Source organism: Peromyscus eremicus, chromosome X, assembly GCF_949786415.1.
Source record: "Peromyscus eremicus chromosome X, PerEre_H2_v1, whole genome shotgun sequence".
NCBI classification, from domain to species: Eukaryota; Metazoa; Chordata; class Mammalia; order Rodentia; family Cricetidae; genus Peromyscus; species Peromyscus eremicus.
The window spans coordinates 133,744,109-133,750,108 of record NC_081439.1 but is presented as its reverse complement, the minus strand read 5'-3'; the positions used below and the strand labels follow the sequence as shown (position 1 = coordinate 133,750,108).

General features: G+C 39.7%; 1 protein-coding gene across 2 annotated transcripts in view; it reads left to right on the top strand.

The window, feature by feature from the left end:
• Positions 1-2,666: 2,666 nt before the first annotated feature.
• Tmlhe (trimethyllysine hydroxylase, epsilon) overlaps positions 2,667-6,000 on the top strand; it is a 118,256-nt gene continuing 114,922 nt past the window's right edge. For both annotated transcript variants that reach the window (XM_059251305.1, XM_059251304.1), the window contains exon 1: positions 2,667-2,786. The gene's annotated coding sequence lies outside the window, so the exon portion shown is untranslated. The remainder of the gene's footprint in view (positions 2,787-6,000) is intronic.

Genomic DNA, 6,000 nt, shown 5'->3' with positions numbered 1-6,000 from the left:
ACTCAAAGAAGTCAACTTCTTGCCTTTTCTTGGGAGACTTTATAATCAATTTCCTCTTATCTTTACTGATCTCATTCACTATTATCATGTTCCTTCATATCACTAGACATTAGATCATGCTTCCCTTCTATCTGGAATATTTTTCTTTTTCCTATTTTCCTGATCATCACTGATTTGTTCTTTAAGCATAAAATTATAAGGGCATGAACTATGTCCTGGTTTTGATCATCATTTGTATTCAGAGATCAGTGCAAAGGCTGACATATAATAAGACTCAATATTTGTTGCATGAATGAACACCAGCCAGATTAAATCTAGATTTTTATTTTATTTAACTATTCTTCTTAGCATTAATTCACATTTTGGGTATAATCTTTCATGTGTATATTTAGTGGTCTTAGGCAATTCTTAGACAAATATTAATTGAAGAATACATCTTATGCTTGAAAATCAGGTTTGAAAAATAAAAACGTTCTCTTGTATTTGAAAAATAGAAAATTTCAAAATGCTGCTTGTTCACTGCAAGGTAGAGATATACAGAAAGAGAAATTATAATCCAGAATAATTGGTAAATGAGGCATATGGACTCAATGGAAAAGGAAAATATACATTTATATAGAAATTATAGTGCAGGAATCACAGAGGAATATCTAAATTGAGTTAAAAAAAAGATTATCTAGGTCCATCCATTTGTCTGCAAACCTCATGATGTCATTGTTTTTCTCTGCTGAGTAGTATTCCATTGTGTATATGTACCACATTTTGTTTATCCATTCTTCAGTTGAAGGGCATCTAGGTTGTTTCCATGTTCTGGCTATTACAAACAACGCTGATATGAACATAGCTGAACAAGTGCTCTTGTGGTGTGGTTGAGCATTCCTTGGGTATATGCCCAAGAGTGGTATAGCTGGATCTTGGGGGAGATGGATTCCCAATTTTCTAAGAAATCGCCATATTGATTTCCAAAGTGGTTGAAAAAATCATCCTGAGTGATGTATCCCAGACTCAGAAAGACAAACATGGTATGTACTCACTCATAACAGGATACTAGATGTGGAACAAGGATGACTGGACTGCTACTCACATCACCAGGCAGGCTACCTGGAAAACAGGACCCCAAGAAAGACACAGGGATCGCCCAATGACAGAGAAATGGAATGAGATCTACATGAACAGCCTGGACATGAGTGGGGGTAGTGAAGGGCGAGGGTCGAGGGAAAGAGAGCTTGGGTGAGTGGGAGATCCCAGCTGGATCAACAACAGAGAGGGAGAACAAGGAATAGGAGACCATGGTAAATGAAGACCACATGAGAATAGGAAGAAACAAAGTGCTAGAGAGGCCCACAGAAATCCACAAAGATACCCCCACAACAGACTGCTGGCAATGGTCGAGAGACAGTCCGAACTGACCTACTCTGGTGATGGGATGGCCAAACACCCTAACTGTCGTGCTAGAAACCTCATCCAACTACTGAGGGATCTGGATGCAGAGATCCATGACTAGGCCCCAGGTGGATCTCTGGGAGTCCAATTAACGAGAATGAGGAGGGTTTATATGAGCGAGAATTGTTAAGACCAAGGTCGGATAAAGCACAGAGACAAATAGCCAAACAAACGGAAACACATGAAATATGAACCAATGGCTGAGGGGTCACCAACTGGATCAGGCCCTCTGAGTGGGTGAGACAGTTGATTGGCCTGATCTGTTTGGGAGGCATCCAGGCAGAGGCACCGGGTCCTGTGCTCACTGCATGAGTTGGCTGTTTGAAACCTGGGGCCTATGCAAGGTCCCTTGGCTCGGCCTGGGAGGAGGGGACTGGACCTACCTGGACTGAGTCCACCAGGTTGATCTCAGTCTGTGGGGAAGGCTTTGCCCTGGAGGAGATTGGAATGGGGGGTGGGCTGGGGGAAAGGTGAGGGGGGGAGGGGGGAGAACAAGGGAATCTGTGGCTGATATGTAGAACTGAATTGTATTGCAAAATAAAAATTAAAAAAAAAAAGATTATCAATTTTCCAAATAAACAACTGTAGACAGGAAGAATTCCAAGATAAAAACCACAGAGGAATATTAAAAGCCTCAGTCATAATGAAAACTTTTTCTTCTTCTGTTGATGTTGAATCCGCAAACTATTTTCTTTCGTGCCTTTATGACAGATTACTTTACGATCCATTTCTTAGTTTTTCTATTATGCAATATTATTAAATTTCATTCTCACAAGGTTGTTCATTCCTTGTGGTTTATTCCTCTTCTAAGGCTCACTATATTAGCACTGTAGCTGGACCTTTGATTCAAAATGTTCATCTGAATTTATGGAAATCCAGTAGTGAGGGATATGTGACATGTGGAAGGATAATGTAAGAAATTTAGTTCTTACAAAATCTCAGTAAGTTACTGTTAGAACAAACATAACCAGAAGATTATAGAAGAGCACAGAAATAGCAGGCAGTCAACCCGAGTTTTACATGTATTTTAATATCCTGGACCCATCTTTCTCTTATTATACCTCCAAAATTGTTCAATGAAACTAGAGCCGTTGACTGATCTTTCTGGAACCTACCTAGTTTTAAATGCGCCCCCGTGACGCTCCCACTGTGCACGGCCGGAAGGAGCGGGGCGGGGCCTTAAGGTCCTCCGCAAGGCTAGAGCAGCCTGGGGGGAGGGGAACGGGAGCCAGACTGCCTTGGGGGCTGGGTAGTAAAAAGCAAAAGGAGCGACAAGGCTTCACTTCAGCCTTCTTTGCTTGCTTTTGTCTCCGCAAACTTCTGAATCGCGACCACCAGCCCAGGTAGGTGCCGCCACTCGGGTCTGTGAAGGGGTGTCTTAGGTAGCCAGGACCCACGGGTTCACCTAGTCTTGTGCTTTGGGGCCTGGCACAGTGGGCAGTGGTGGCTTCAATCCCCATCCCTGGGTGATAGTACTCACCTTACACTGGCTGAGGAAGACACTCCTGCCTTTCCGCAAGGCTATCGTCACGATTTGTGCTAGTTTTGCGACACAGTCCTCACGGAGATCAGTATAGGGCCAGTTGGGCCTAACACTGTGAAAGAGCTGGAACAAGCTGGGCTTGAGACTGACGCCCAGTATACATGGTTTCAAACTCAGACCTTCCAGCCTTGAATCTTGTCACTCATTTGTCCTCTAGAGTTCAGCATGCCTCACTTTGCTCAGCCATGAAGCTGAGGGAGGAACCCTGCTTTTGCAAGAATTTACAGCGCTGCCTTATTTCTATCTCATTTTTACAAATGTTCTCTGACCAGATTTTACCCTTAGTGTGCTCCTCTCAGAGCAAGGCTGTCAACATAGTTGCAGAATAAGTCTTGGGAGAAGGTAGATTAGAAACCTTTCTTTCTGTTCTGAAAAAAACTCTGAAGAACCTCTTAAAACTACTGGAAACGACATTCATTTAGTGCACGAATTGAATATTAACTCTGAATAATGCTCTAGTGAATACTTTATTAGTAAGGATTAGTAAGGATTTAAACAAAATTATTGTCCAAAATGTTATGTATTAAATGAACATAATACACCACCAGCAAGTTTCATGAAAAAAAAAAAGTTGGAAATTTTACTATTTAATTACTGAATAAAAACTCTGAGCTCTCCTATTTGGGAACACTTCAATAGTCTATTCCCATATAGTGGTCTTATTTTATTGTTGCTTTTTAGTAAGGTGTTGACCTTGTCAGGATACACTGTGGTTAAAACTTAAAAGCAGTTCATTTTACATTAGGTAAGTGACTACAAAGCAGAAGTAATATAAGCACTTTGGGCCAATATTGGGACTTCCAAGTCTTCCCTATTATAGAACAACCATGAAAAGAAAATATGATTTACCACAATATTAAAGAAGTCATACATACATTGTCTCATAAGTAATGTGATGAACAGAATGTTCACTGGAGTGGTAGAGTCTGGGGACTTCTACCGTGTGTTCCTCCCAGTTCTTTCTTGAAAATACAAACTGGGACAAATAGGTAACTTCCTTGTCTTGGTGTCTGTCTCAGGAGTCTCAAAAGTAAAATTCTGCCCCTGTTTGTCAACTCTGAGAATGACAACAAAATATCCATTCAGTGTCTGCTGTCTGGCAGCTGTGTTTTCTGCCTTTCAAATCTGGGGCTTGAAGACTAAGCTTCTGGAACAATAAACCTCTTTGCTCTTAGGATTCTTTACCTGGTGATCAGAGATCCACCAGTTGAGTCCCACTATGACCTTTTCTACAACACCAGGTACCCCTCATGTTTATCTGAGCTGTACATAAAACTTCTATCGTTCTAAGCAAAGACTAACAGCAATGAAAAAAATCTTGGAAAACCTATCCTGTGCCACACACCTGCGGGTTCTAGGCAACGAGTGGCTGATAATGAAGGAGATGTTCTGAGTAAGAAAGGAAATTGATGGCTTCTCTGTTGTGCATCTGTTGAATGGCCTTGAGGGTGACTTTAGGCTTAGTTGTTTGGCAGGACTCACTGGTGACTGCTTTGTTAGTCATATTTTTGCTCTATTAATCTGTTTTCCTGTATTCCTCATACTTTGTTTAGTAATGAATGCCTACTCTGTGCTAGGAGTACAACCCATTTACTGCCCTTAGGAGCATAGAAACGTAACATAAGAGGGAGACAAGAATTGAACTTTAAACATGCTCAGTTATGAGGCATCTTCACCCTTGGATTCTTTGTTTTCTTGATATCTAAGTTTTTGAGTTCTTTATATATTTTGGATATTAGCCTTCTATCAGGTGTGTAGTTGGCAAAAAGTTTTCCCATTCTGTAGGCTGCCACTTAGTTAGAATGACAGTGTCCTTTGCCCTGCAGAAGCTTCTCAGTTTCATGAGGTCCCATTTATTAGTTGTTGATCTTAGTGCCTATTCTAACAGTGGTCTGTCCAAAACATCTTTTCTTGTGCCAATGAGTTTGAGGCTATTCTCCACTTAATTCTTCAATCAGGTTCAGTGTATGTGGTTTATGTTGAGGTCTTTGATCCATTTGGAGTTGAGTTTTGTGCAGGGTGATAAGTATGGATCTATTTGCTGTAATGATCTTTATTTGTTGGGTTTTTATGTGGTTTGGGTATCAGGGTATCTGTGGCCTCATAAAATGAATTGGGCAGTATTCCTTATGTTTCTATTGTGGAATAATTTGAGGAGTATTGCTGTTAACTCTTCTTTGAAAGTCTGGTTGAATTCTGTGCTAAAACCATCTGGTCCTAGGATTTTTTTAGCTGGGAGGCTTTTAATGACTACTTTTGTTTCACTAGGGGTTATAGTTCTGTCTAAATTGCTTGTCTGATCTTGATTTAACTTTGGTAAGTGGTACCTATCAAGATAATTATCCATTTTTTTTTTTTAGATTTTTTTCAATTTGATGAGGTACAGGTTTTTAAATTATGTCTTCATGATTCTGTGGTTTTCCATGGTAGCTGGTCATATATCCTCCTTTTCACTCATAATTCTATTAACTTGGATATTCTCCCTCTGCTTTTTAGTTAGTTAATTTGCGTAAGGGTTTGTTGATCTTACTGATTTTCTCGGAGAGCCAACTCTTTGTTTCATTGATTCTTTGTATTTTTTGTTTGTTTTTATTTTATTGATTTCAGTCCTGAGTTTGATTATTTCTTGCCATATACTCCTTTTGTGTGTGACTTTTTTTTTGTTCTAGAGCTTTCAGGGGTGCTGTTAAATTACTAATATGAGATCTCTCCAATTTTTTTTTATACAGGCACTTAATGCTGTGATCTTGCCTCTTAGAACCACTTTCATTGTGTCCCATACATTTGTGTATGTTGTTATTCATTTTCATTTAATTCCAGAAAGTCTTTAATTTCTTAATTTCTGACTTGACCCATTTTTCATTGAGTAGAGACTTCAGTTTCCTTGAGTTTGTAAGCTTTCTGTTGTTTCTATTGTTGTTGATATCCAGATTTAATATGTGGTTGTCAGATAGGATGCAGAGTGTTATTTCAACTTTTTTGTGCTTGTTGAGACTTGTTTTATGTCTGAGTAT